Raw genomic sequence first — 14,892 nt, 5'->3', positions numbered from 1 at the left:
GAAAAATAATGACTTAAGTCCATGTGTGCAGGGGAGAAATCAACCCACACATCATTTTTCCACGTATCTCTTCTTCTGCGGCCCTTTGCTGAGATTTTCCACTTTAAACAGGTACTTGGTGCTTGAAAGAGACTTTATTTGCTTTTTAAAGACTTAAGACACTTTATATCACTTTTCAGTGATATCTCAACAATTTCACATTGCATCTTTATTTGTTTTGACCTGAAATTACCCAGATAAATATTATATATTTTTCTAAACACTGTGTGGTGTATTTTTGTGGTGCTATATTGTGTTATTGTATGATTTATTGCACAAATACTTTACACATTGCCTTCTAAGTTAAGCCTGACTGCTCGTGCCAAGCTACCAGAGGGTAGGCACAGGATAATTTGGATTGTGTGTGACTTACCCTGACTAGAGTGAGGGTTCTTGCTTGGACAGGGGGTAACCTGACTGCCAACCAAAAACCCCATTTCTAACAGGAGGTAACATAGAGAAGGGTGACGCTGGGACGAGATCACCCGTCCTCTCTCTAACAACCTTCAACACCCCAAAAGGCGGGCAGCACCACAGCGGCAAGCTCAGTTTAACGGCACTAGTAAGCAGAGGCCTTTGATTTTCCGTCTTCACCTTTCAAGATATCCCTATCCCAGGCCTCCCCACTACAGGCACTGAACACAAACGAGCAGGTCCTGCTCAATTTCCACCTCATGGGCTTCAAGGGAACATCATAATTGCCCGACAATACCACCCCATCACCTGGTCCACGGAACCTTACCGGACCTACACCCGTATCGCCATCTCTACTCATGTCCCTCATCGCAACTCTCCAAACTGGCGATATTAGACGACCACTGCACACTATAGTGGTCACCAGCTCTGCACAAAAAAGGGGCAGGGATGAGTGCCGACTGGTCTGCGCACCACCACCCCCACCAGTCCCTGAGAAGGGGAACAAAGGGTCCCAGACTTAATAGGGCTTTTTCTACAGGCTGGCACTGCGATGCCCAGTGCCAAGTCAGGACACAAATCCACAGGCAAACCGGCACGACAATTGCTATTTTCTGAGGCGCTCCAACATAAGCGCTCTACCTCCCCAATAGTGGGACCTCACACACCCTTAACCCCAGTCCAGCCTCCCATGATGTCTGATAAGGAACAGCCTACAACCATGGAAAAGATACTTACGGAGATCACCGCCGTCAGCCGCCAGATAAAGGGGATGGATGCTTCCATATCCTCCCTGACCCTGGAGACCAAATCCATGCGATCCGATATTGCGGGCTTGCAAACTAGGGTGGCAGGATTGGAGCATCGTATGGGGACCCTAGAAACCCATGTGGCCACAGTCCAGGACAGGGATCATGACCTTCTCTATCTTCGGAGCAAAATAACGGAGCTGGAAGACAGAAGCCGAAGAGATAATATCCGCCTTTTCGGAATCCTGGAAAATGAAGAGGGACCAGATGTACAGGTCTTCCTTGGCTCTATCCTCCCCAAGTTGGCCTCGCTGACCTTTGACCCGTCACTGGAATTCCAGCGAGCACATAGAGTGGGCCCGAAACGCCCCCACGGGGCCTCAAGACCCCGCCCGATCATTGCATGCCTCCTATGTCATACCCAGAACCGCCAACTCCTCCAAGCAGCACAAAACCACGACCCGTCCAGATGGACAAATGTGAAATCTGCATAACGGCTGACTACGCCAAAGACCCCGACGAACTCAGGAAGGCCTTTCTGGCCCTAAGACCCCAACTCCGTCAGCTGGAGATGAAATACGGCCTCTTCGATCCAGAAAGAATGTGGGTCACCAAAAACGGGGTATCTAAAGAATTCTACAATCCTGAGGACTTGAGACTCTTCCTGGATTACTTCCAGCATCAACCCATGGATTCCACCACTTCGACCCAGCCACAAGACAGCTCGGGAGACGACAGCTATATCCCTCCTCCAGGACCGGAGAGGGGAGGCATGGAACGGTACGACCCTGACAACTGCCCTAGAGGCAGGGACTTGGAGAGACTAACCAGGTCACACGACGATAGGAGCCAGGTCTTATATGCCGTGGCACTCCACACCCAGCACTCGGAGAGGGACAAATCCCGCTCAACACTAAAACCGGCATCTACACCCCCCTGAGATGGTGATCTGACACGGAGACTATATGAGACAACGGCGCGAGCCACGGAGCATGATCATCGCCAACCCGAAAGACGGATGAGTACTTGCCCGGACTTTGCATTTACATTCTCTTTACTGATGTTGATGATGTTACTAATAAGTAACTAACATATTCCTATACCTACAATGCAACGTTATATAATGTAATAATGTAATGCAAGCTATCTCTAGCTCAATACCGAGCACACATTATCTGCATTCAGGCTAGACCTTGCTGACACCCACTGTTTATGCATAGGACAGGGTTATGCCCTATGATCATGTAGTTAATGTGTAGTCAACGTGTTCCTACCCCTTTAATGCAAAGTAATATGATGCAACAATGCAACATAAGTTATCTCTAGCCTATCTTTAGCCTATTACAGAGTTTACATTACCTGTATTTAGACTAGAATCTGTTGACTAGAATCTGTTGACTCCTACTGTTTACCTATAGGCCAAGATTATGTCTTATGACGCAATGCCCTACAAGAATATGGGGGTCATTACAACATTGGCGGTAAAGGCCGCTTACCACCGTGCAGAAGACCGCCAACTCACCGCCGCGGCCGCGGAATTCCACCACAGCCATTATGACCCACATCTCGAAATCCGACAAAATTCAGACACCCAAACAAGTCCGCCACACCAAAGGTCATTGATAAACTGGCGAAAACAAAACCTCCACCGTCACGCCAACAGAAATACACCCATGCTATCACAACCTACAAATCCACGCGGCAGTCGTCAACCGCGGTATTCCATTGGCGGTACACACCACTGCGCTCAAAATACACACACACATACAAAACACAGCCACATTGGACAATTCCAAATACACACACCTGATACACATACACACACCACACCCACACGCCCAATACAATATAAAACACACACCCACATCACCCACAAACCCCTACGACCAAAAATTCCGAAAGAAAGCCGGAGAGAGACACCACCATCCACAAACTAGCAGCCACAGGCACTCAACACCATCACCCACACAACTTCCACGCACAAAACAGCACACACCACCACATATCACCACACTTATCACCACACACACCACCCCACACATCACCCACACCACCCCATGGCACGGCAAAGACACCCCAGGTTCTCGGAGGAGGAGCTCAGGGTCATGGTGGAGGAAATCGTCTGGGTAGAGCCACAGCTATTTGGATCCCAGGTGCAGCACACCTCAATTGCAAGGAAGATGGAGCTATGGTGAAGAATAGTCGACAGAGTCAACGCAGTGGGACAGCACCCAAGAAATCGGGACGACATCAGGAAGAGGTGGAATGACCTACGGGGGAAGGTGCGTTCCGTGGTCTCAAGACACCACCTGGTGGTACAGCGGACTGGCGGCGGACCCCCACCTCCTCTCCCACAACTAACAATATGGGAGGAGCAGGTCTTGGCGATTCTGCATCCTGAGGGCCTCGCAGAAGTCGCTGGAGGAATGGACTCTGGTAAGTCAAACCTTTAACTATCATATCCCCCACCCTACCTGTATGCTATCACAGACCCCCACCCCCACCCTCGCCCCCTCCCCTATCACTCCAACTCCTCACAAATGTACTAATAACACAAACCACACATCCCAACACCAAGCCCTGCATGACACAACAAAGCATGGACACCCATCACTAAATCATGCCCACTGCACATACCCATAACACCCCCCTCAACCATCATCACACAAGCCCCCACACAGGAATGCTAGCACTGGGGTACACGGTCACCCACCCATTGCACACCATGACACACACACATGCAATAATCATGCTTTTACATCCCGGCAGGACCACTACCCAACGTCACCAGACAGGAGGGTCCAGACATCTCTACCCCACCCACAGAAGAGGCCCACAGTGATGACAGCAGCTCTGTCCAACTGGATCCAGATGACCAGCCCGGACCATCGTGGGCCTCGGGACAGTCGGTTCCCCTCACACAGGCACAGCCCACCACAGACCTTCCACCTTCTGGTAACACCAGCACAGCACCCACCCAGCGGGCCCATACCTCCGTGCCCAGGACACGTCAATCAGCTGTGTGTCCACCACTACAGGGAACCCAGGATAATCCACCACCCCAACAACAACAGGGACCTGGGGGCAGTGGTAGTGGGCACACGGTCCAGGTGACGGATGCCCAGGAACACAGGGGAACTGGGAGGGCTGCTGTGCGACAGGGGGCAGACAGGCCAAGGGAACCCACTCTCCACAAGGCCATCTCCTCCATCATGAGAGCATACCACCACTCCCAGGAGACGATGGCAAAGGTCCTGGCCAAGTTTCAGGAGACCCAGCGCATGCAGGAGGAACAGTATTTGGGGTTCAGGGAGGAACTCAGAACCATCAGCTCCGCCCAGGGCACTATCGTAGGGGTGCTGAAGGAAATACTTAACACCAGGAGGGACACTATGGCACAACAAGGGTCCCCTGACACTAGCATGGACGATGAACTGCCCACCACCTCCGCCGGCGCTAGTGGACAGGAGGCACCGCCACAGGACCACCACACCAGCACCCCCCGCAGACGGAGAACCACCCCGCAAGCGGTCCCTGAGATCCAGGAACAAGATCAGAGCAGGATGCCAAGACCCCCGCCAAGAAATGAGACCACACTGATTGTCAAACCACTGTCCCACTTTGTAACCCTGTCTATATTGGAACTGCCCCAGCTCCACTTCCTATGCCTATATGGGCAATGCACCTCTGAGACTAATAGACTGGAATCTGCCATGGACATTCCTCCACCATCATCCCTCACCATTCTACAACCCCCTCCAATACTGAGCACTTCAATAAACACCCTTGAAGCACAAAACAATCTGGAGTCAGTCTGTGATTTCGAAATTGTGTATTAGCAATGACAGTGACAAAATGCTTTTTCAAATGTAATGTCAACATACCTATGTCACACATCTCATGTCCATGAGGAATCTAAGCAGATGACACACGTTGGAAACCACACCTGTGAAACCGTAAGGGAAAATTACAACTCAGTGACCATATACTGGTTGAAATCGACAGACAGGATAGACGTAGAAGTGTTCAAGTACTTGTAGTAGGCAGGAATGTTTTCTCACCTGTGTGTCACTGGAAATATTGCTGGATGACTGAGTCCCTGTTGTCAATGTCTTCTTCCTCTGCTTCCTCCTCATCACTGTCCACAGGCTCCACAGCTGCCACAACACCGCCATCTGGATCATACTCCTGCAGAAAAGGCACCTGTTGTCGCAAAGCCAAGTTGTGAAGCATACAGCAGGCCACGATCATCTGGCACACCTTCTTTGGTGAGTAGAATAGGGAACCACCTGTCATATGGAGGCACCTGAACCTGGCCTTCAGGAGGCCAAAGGTGCGTTCAATTACCCTCCTCGTCCACCCATGGGCCTCATTGTAGCATTCCTCTGCCCTGGTCGTGGGATTCCTCACTGGGGTCAGTAGCCATGACAGGTTGGGGTAACCAGAGTCACCTAATAGCCACACCCGGTGCCTCTGGAGTTGACCCATCACATAAGGGATGCTGCTATTCCGCAGGATGTAGGCGTCATGCACAGAGCCAGGGAACATAGCATTTACCTGGGAGATGTACCGGTCTGCCAAACATACCATATGTACATTCATGGAATGATAACTCTTCCGGTTCCTGTACACCTGTTCACTCCTGTGGGGGGGGGACCAGAGCTACATGGGTCCCATCAATGGCACCTATGATGTTGGGGATATGTCCAAGGGCACAGAAGTCACCTTTCACTGTAGGCAAGTCCTCCACCTGAGGGAAAACGATATAGCTACGCATGTGTTTCAGAAGGGCAGACAACACTCTGGACAACACGTTGGAAAACATAGGCTGGGACATCCCTGATGCCGTGGCCGCTGTTGTTTGAAATGACCCACTTGCAAGGAAATGGAGCACTGATAGCACCTGCACTTGAGGGGGCATTCCTGTGGGATGGCGGATTGCTGACATCAGGTCAGGCTCCAACTGGGTACACAGTTCCTGGATTGTGGCACAGTCAAACCTGTAGGTGATGATCAAACTACTTTCCTCCATTGTCGACAGGTCCACCAGCGGTTGGTACACCGGAGGATTCCGCCATCTCCTCACATGTCCCAGCGGCCACAGAATCAAACAACTCAGAGGTATGTACCCACAGTCTACACAGAACACCATTCATACACAAAATGTGGCCTGTATTTGTGTTGTGAGACAAGGCCTAGGTATGTGTGACGCAGTTGGTAATTAGGCCATGTGGGCCCCTGAAATGGCGGCTGCCTGACCTCTAAACTGGGACAATGGGATGTGAGGTAACTGCGCTGGCGTTGTACACCGTCGCGGTAGGCGGTCGAAGACCGCGGCGCAATGCTGCATTGGTTAACATTGGACCCTATGGGTCCCAGGAGCCAATGACGATGTACGCCGGCGGTGATGGTACGCACCGCCATAGACGTGACCGCCGCGGACGTGACCGCCATTTTCTGGCTGTTGAATCACTCGATACCTCCAGGAGAGGACCTACACTGCAAGTGCTGCTGTGACCTCTGTCTGGAAGAGACAATGGCTCGTGCATCTGGGGAAAGGGCCCCTGCCTTCACTGCAGAGGAGTTGGACAAGCTCGTTGACGGGGTCCTCCCCCAGTACACACTAATCTACTGTCCTCCAGACCAACAGGTAAGTACACAGGGAGCATGTTGTATGGGACATGCCTGTGTGGAGAGGGCTGGTTGTAAGAAGGAAGGGAGCACAGTTCTGCGTGCACGAAGGACTGTGAATACATGTTCCACATGGCAAGGGTAGGGATGTGGGCCACTCACCTTGACAGTGCAGTTGGTAATGACTTCTCTTCTTCCCCTGCACATGTAATGTAGGTCAGCGCCCACCAGAAGAAGGATATTTGGCGTGCCATTGCCAAGGACGCCCGGACCCTGGGGGTCCACCACAGACGGAGCACCCACTGCTGGAAAAGATGGAAGGACATTCGCTGCTGGAGCAAGAAGATGGCGGAGGCTCAGCTGGGGATGGCCTCCCAACGTGGGAGGGGTGCCCGTCAAACCATGACCCCCCTGATGTTCAGGATCCTGGCGGTGGCCTACCCTGAGTTGGATGGAGCGCTTGAGGGCATCACAGCAAGGGGGTGAGTACACTATCATTTAGCAGACTTTGCGTGCAGTGAAGTTGTCTGGGTGGGGGAGGAGGGCTGTGGGTTTCCCTAGGCCAGGGCGAGTTCCGTAGGCTTGGCCCCTCCGTAAGGCAGGCCATGTGGCACCCCACCCCACCTCTGTAGAGTACCAAGTAAAGGTATTCATGCCCCTGTGTCATCTATGTGTGCAGATATCATCCATAGCCTTGTAGGCCATTTCCCAGGAATTGCATCTGTAGATCCCAAGAGCGCAACGTAGTGCAGGGGGCTGTTGTGTCTGTATTGTCTGCCAACGGTAGTGGTAAGCCAAGCACTCAACCTGTCTTTCTTCTGTCGTTCCCCCCTTTTTGTGGTCTCCCTGTTCTTGTGTGCATTAGCATCATCAGGCGGAGGTACAGTGGCACCGGAGCACGAGGGAGCTGCATCCCACATGGCCATGGAGGGCCACACCACGGACTCAGAATACACCAGTGGGACGGAGGGCGAGGGGAGCACCACGGCGGTCACAGGAACTGCAACCAGCGACATGGACTCATCCTCCGATGGGAGCTCCCTTATGGTGGCGGCAACATCTGTGCCCCCCCACTTCTACAGGTACAGCCGCCACCCCCCCTACCACCACCGCCCTCCCAGCAGCCCCTCAGCCTTTGCCCGGTGCCCGTTCACCAAGGAGGGTGGGCATCACCTTCGCCCCAGGCACCTCAGTCCCTGCCACCTCTGCTGCCCTCGGTGAGGAGGCCATTGACCTCCTCAGGTCCCTCACTGTTGGGCAGTCAACCATTTTGAATGCCATCCAGGGTGTAGAAAGGGAGTTGCAACACACAAATGCATTCCTGGAAGGCATTCATTCTGGTCAGGCTGCCCTTCATCGAACCCTGCAAACTCTGGCCTCGGCACTGATGGCAGCCATTGTCCCTGTGTCTAGCCTCCCCCCTCCAACTTCCTCCACCCAGACCCAATCCCCTGTACCTCTGCCTATCCCAAGCACACCATCAGACCAGCCTGCACACACCTCACCACACAAGGGAAGCTCAGGCAAACATAAGCACCACACATCCCACAAGCACTCACGCAAGCATCACACACATACAGACACACCAACATCCACTGCCTCCACTGTGTCCCCCTCCTCATCATCTCCCTCCTCCCTCCCAGTCTCGTCTACACTCACACCTGCATGCACTACAACTACAGCCACTACGTCCCGCACCAGCACACACACTACCACACCCCTCTCACGTGCAGTCACCACCCCACTACCATTTCCACGTCCCCTGTGTCCTCTCCCAGTGTGTCTGTGATGCCCCCTCCCAAGATACACAAACGCAGGCACTCACCCACCCAATAGCCATCCACCTCACAACAGCCTCCAGCTCATGCACCTGCACCCAAATCCACAAAAGTTACACCTCCTACAACCACCACCTCTTCCTCCACTCCCAAACCCCCTCCAGCTACCCGTCCCAGTGTCTCCAAAAAACTTTTCCTGTCCACCCTTAACCTATTCCCCCCCCCCTGTCCAACTCATAGGTCCCGTACTAGCAGCTGAGCCAAAAAATCTCCGGGACCATTGGTGCCTGTTGTTACAGGTATGTGGAGTGCACCGGCCACCAGGCCAGCCAGTGTGGCATTGAGCCACAGCACAGCCAGTCCCCCCCCTGTGAAGCAACAGAAGTTGGACAGTGCCCGGCGGGAGAGGGGGAAGACTCCAGCCAGCCAAGCCACTCACAGGGGTCCCGGGGGTAGTGTCGACTCAGCTGTGACTCCTCCCAAGGTGGGGAAGGGGCAGAAGAAATCTCCAAAGTCTGGGAGGAGCAGCACGGCGGAGAAGACCGCCATCATCCCCGCTGCCCAGGAGGCCTCCGCCAGCCCCATCGTCACTGCCCAGGAGGCCACCGCCAGCCCCAGAGTCACTGGCCAGGAGGCCACCGCCAGCCTCATCGTCACTGCCCAGGAAGCCACCGCCAGCCCCAGGGTCACTGGCCAGGAGGCCACCGCCAGCCTCATCGTCACTGCCCAGGAGGCCACCGCCAGCCCCAGAGTCACTGACCAGGAGGCCACCGCCAGCCTCATTGTCACTGCCCAGGAGGCCACCACCAGAGTCACTGCCTAGGAGGCCACAGCCAGAGTCACTGCCCAGGAGGCCACCGCCAGCCCCATCGTCAATGCCCAGGAGGCCACTGCAAGCCACAGCCCAGCTGACCTATGAAGGACCGCCAGCCACAGCCCTGCTGGGCAATGAAGGACCGCCTTGGCAAGGACCGCTGAACAGGGCAAAGACCGACATGGAAAGCACCGCTGAACAGGTCTGACACTGGCAACTCAAGCACCACTGAACAGGCCAAGGACCGCTGAACAGGGCAAAGACCGCCATGGAAAGCACCTCTGAACAGGTCTGACACTGGCAACTCAAGTACCGCTGAACAGGCCAAGGGCCGCTGAACAGGGCAAAGACCACCATGGAAAGCACCGCTGAACAGGTCTGACACTGGCAACTCAAGCACCGCTGAACAGGTCTGACACTGGCAACTCAAGCACCGCTGAACAGGCCAAGGACCGCTGAACAGGGCAAAGACCGCCATGGAAAGCACTGCTGAACAGGTCTGATACTGGCAACTCAAGTACCGCTGAACAGGCCAAGGACCGCTGAACAGGGCAAAGACCGCCATGGAAAGCAATGCTGAACAGGTCTGACACTGGCAACTCAAGCACCACTGAACAGGCCAAGGACCGCTGAACAGGGCAAAGACCGCCATGGAAAGCACTGCTAGCCCATTTGCGGCAGGGCCAGTGACGCAACTGGGACCGTCACGGGGTGTGTGCTGCACTCTGGGCACCAGTCCCCCTCCAGAACCAGTGGAGAACAGCATCCACTCAGTCTGCCCTGCACAGGATGAAGCACTCTGGGCACCAGTCCCCCTCCAGAACCAGTGGAGACATGCATCCACTTGAGAGACTGTGGCTTTGCACTCCCCAGGATTGCTCAGTGGGCAAGCCACCCACTGTAGAGACTTGAGAGACTGTGGCTTTGCACTCCCCAGGATGGTACAGTGGGCAACCCACCCACTGTAGAGACTTGTTAGACTGTGGCTTTGCACTCCCCAGGATGGTACAGTGGGCAACCAACCCACTGTAGAGACTTGTGAGACTGTGGCTTTGCACTCCCCAGGATGGTACAGTGGTCAACCCACCCACTGTATAGACTTGAGAGACTGTGGCTTTGCACTCCCCAGGATACATCAATGGGCATGGAGCCCCCTTGTGGCTCTGGCGTGGTGCACTCATCCGGCTGAGGTGCCCCCCTTCCCTTCCCCCTGAGGTGCCTGTTGTATTTCGATCTGATGCCCCTGCAGTGTTCTCTCCTTTTGGATTTATCTTGTGTGGGCCTCGCCCATGCATTTTGGGCCCAGTGGTCCATGGACTATGACTGGTGCAATACCTGCACTACTAATCGTGGTGTATATTTTGTTTATTGTGTGGATATATATATATATATATATATATATATATATATATATATATATATATATATATATATATATATATATATATATATTTGTTTACTGTATTTTGATATATTACAATGGTTCCACTCATTTCCTTTTGTCTTTGCATTCTTCCGGGGGGGTTGGGGGGTGTTACTGTAATGTATAGATATGCATTGGTGTGTGTGTTGTAGTGGGTGAGGGTCGGGGTGGGGGTTGGGGTGTTGAGTGTGTGTGTCCCTGTGTTTTTGCCTTCCCCCTCCCCTATGTCGTAGGTGCAGTACTCACTGTGGTCTTCGCCGCCGGCGTTGATGATCCTCGTAGAGGAGCAGGAAGACTGGCGCTGGCAGAATATGGAGTTCCGACTCCATGGTGCCCTCGTTCCGCGTGGAGTGTGTAGAGGTGAGCGTTTTCCCTTTGAAATGGCTGTTTCTGCCGTGTTGTTATCTGTGGTGAATCTGCCCCGGAAAAGGTGGCGGATTGGTAGGTTGTGATACTGTGGGCGGTACATTGTCTTTCGCCTGTCTGTTGGCGGTGACCGCCGCGCTGTTTGTTTATACCGCCATGGCGGTCGGAGTGTTAAAGTGGCTGTCTTTGTTGGCGGTTTCCGCCACGGTCATCATTATTTTTTTTTTACCGCCGGCCTGTTGGCGGTCTTACCGCCGCTTAAACACCGTCTGCCAGGGTTGTAATGACCACCTATGATATTAAGTCAAAGAGATGTTATTTATGACTGGTAGTATATATATGCATATATATATATGTACACTTTAAAGCCTCCTCCTGGCCCAATGCTGACCTGCCCTCCGCCCCTATTCCCTCCCCTCCCTCCCCTGCCCTCTCCCTTCTTCCTCACCACTCCCCCTCCCTCCCTACCCATCTACCACCACTCACCCTCCCCTCTCCCCCCATCAAACCGTCCCTATGGTATAGGATCCTGCATGACAGCGACAACCAGACATAGCGGTTCCCTGTCCCACCACTAGGGGTATAGAAACAATATCAGCCCTCACTCGTCAACAGAATGACCCCCCTTATACATGACTGCATGCATCCCCCTTTCACCATAGCAATAAGATCTTACTCTGCCAATAACCATAGATAATAAATCCCTTTACCACCACTCTCTCCCAAGTTCCCCCGCGACAAACCCATAACATCCCTCCTTCCTCCGGAGACAGAGAGATCCTCAACAAGTGGTGATGGTGGACCCTAGCTTTCCCAGCCTAGTTCCTTTCTCCTTACTCCTTCCCTCCCCTCCTCTCTCTTCTCTATCTCTCTTCCTGATTACATACCCCCCTTTCTACCCTACATCTCTATGCTAACCACTTCCTTCTCCCTTTCCCCACCTTCTCTTCTATCCCCCCTTCCCCTCCCTCTCTCAATCTTATTTATTTTCCTTCTCTTTCCCTTCTGAAGGACCACTTGCTGTCCACCAGCTATCCCCCTCCCAAACCATTACGTTGCCAAAGATATTGCCCCTGCCCCAACGATAGAGGTAGTCCTCTCCACTACCCTCTGAATTGCTGATACCTTACCCTGATATTCAGCATGGCAGGAGCTGCCCTTCGCATAACACGCCCCTTACGAATCCTCTCCTGAAATGTGCACTGCATGACAAATTACATCAAGCGAAAAAAGGTGCTGTCCTATCTCCAATCTAAAAGAGCGGACATAGCTCTGATTCAGGAGACACACCTTGACAGTACGGAGAATTGAAAGCTTCGTCTGGACTGGGTAGGAAGGGTTTCCTTTAGCTGCTGCCCAGCAGCCCAAGAGTCCGAAGGAGGCACCCCCGCAAATGCGGAGTAGCGATACTACTGCGTAAATCCCTTCCGGTTACAATCATCAAAACATGGAACGACCCGGAGGGGAGATATGCATTCGCAAAACTGAAGGTAGGAGATACTTTTCTTTGCGTGGGCTCAGTCTATGCACCGACCGGTACTAAGCGATCCTTCTTCCTGCAACTAAACCGCCTCCTGACCGAAATCGGGACCACCCGCTACATCATAGGGGGAGACTGGAACCTTGCCCAGGACGCCATATTAGACAGGACGGGTCCTATCAATACGGGTAATAACCACAACAGGGCACTGCTGACAGACTTAACCATCAATGTCGGCTTAGTCGATTATTGGAGAGTGACACACCCAAAGGACAAAGAATATACCTTACCGTCACCTATCCATGGCACCCAATCTCGCTTGGACTACTTTTTCGTGTCGCACACCGTATTCCCCCAAACCCAAGACACCAGCATACTTGATAGCGGACTTTCAGATCACTCCCCTATTCTGCTCCCGATCCAAACAGGCCTCACCTCCCCTGGTCGCAAACCATGGCGCTTCATGGTGCATAGATACCGTTCCCCCCAAGGGAAAGAGCAACTGAGGACCCATGTGTCCACATACATGGCTGACAACACTGGCACTGTTGCCTCCAAATGGGTTCTTTGGGCGGCGGCAAAGGCAACTCTGAAAGGTAATATGATGCGCGATGCAGCATTGGCTAATAGGGGCAGGGCGACTTTCCAACGAACCCTCGAAGACGACATTCAGAGTCTCACCAGACAATACACCACCCAACCGTCTCTCACATTATGTCAATCCCTCGAACAAGCCCGAATGGCGCACAACGAGCTTTACACCTCGCAAGCGGAATATGCACTGCAAAGACTACGCGGCCGCCACTATGAACAAGATGAGAAGGCAGTACGTCTTGGCGGCAAAACTCCGGCAAAGAGAAGCAGCCTCCGCCATGCCTGCCATAACGTCCCCCTCAGGAGCAGTACTAGCCCATCCACAAGATATCGTGAATGAGTTTGCGGCCTTCTACCAACATCTTTATACCACTGAAACAACGGCTAGCAATGCGCAAATTGAGGCCTTTCTCACCACGGCCAACCTATCCCGCCTCTCGGAGGCAGGCCAAGCTCTTCTAGAGGGTGACAAAAGCAGGGAAGAAATAGTGCAAGCCATTACGAATCTCCCCTACCACAAATCCCCAGGCAAGGATGGCTTTCCTGCTGAATTTTATAAATGGGCAGGGGAAGAGGTAGTCACTGCTGTGCATGAGGCACTCACGGAAGCATGCCAAGAGGGCTCCTTAGGCGCACTGTCCAATAAGGCCACGATTGTTGTCCTACCCAAACCGGGTAGAGACCCCCTACTCTGAGGCAGCTATCGTCCTATCTCCCTCCTGAACGGAGACATCAAACTCTTGGCTAGTGGCCTGGCGGCACGCTTACGTAAGCTGATACCGTCCTTGATCCATAACAGCCAGGTAGGGTTTGTACTGGGCCGCACCTCCAGAAACCATATGCGCACTCTCTGTCATACTCCCTACGAATCACTAAACATGCCAGAGGAAGCCCTGGCCCTATCCCTTGACGCAGAGAAGGCATTCAACCGCATTGAATGGCATTATCTGTTCGCTACTATGAAATACTTCGGCCAAGGAGAACAATTTATCTCCACAGTCCGCTTACTGTACGACCATCCTACGGTGCAAGTTAACTGCAGGGGTTTCCTATTGGACCCGATCCCCATTGGAAGGGGTACGAGACAGGGTTGCCCCTTGTCACCACTCTTGTTCCTGCTAGCAATGGAACCTCTGGCAGCTACCATACAAAACTCCCAGCAGATACAAGGTATCCCTTTAACAGGCGGCACTTCCAAAATCTATCTCTACGCTGATTATATTTTGCTAACGCTGTCTGATCTAGAAAGATCCCTACCATCGCTGCTCTCATTCATAGAAGGCTTTGCGTCCCTATCCGGATACCGGGTAATCTGGGACAAGAGCGAATCACTACCCCTCTCACGAGTAACGATGAGGGCCGCAATCCACGGTCTCCGACACGCCTCAAATATCTGGGAACACTTGTCAACCGGGGCTTGGAACACATGGTTAGGGACAATCTAGACCCTCTTGTATCCCGGATGAAACAGGACTTCGCTTAATGGTCGCTATTGGGCCTTTCCATGTGGGGCAGGGCGCAGGCGGTCAGGATGGTCACCCTCCCGCGCTTTACGTGCATACTGGGCATGCTTCCCCTGCATGTGCCCTTCCCCTCACTCCGGA

This window comes from Pleurodeles waltl, chromosome 10 (genome assembly GCF_031143425.1).
Source record: "Pleurodeles waltl isolate 20211129_DDA chromosome 10, aPleWal1.hap1.20221129, whole genome shotgun sequence".
Classification (NCBI taxonomy): Eukaryota; Metazoa; Chordata; class Amphibia; order Caudata; family Salamandridae; genus Pleurodeles; species Pleurodeles waltl.
The sequence above is the reverse complement of the archived record's forward strand: the minus strand, read 5'-3'. Positions refer to the sequence as shown.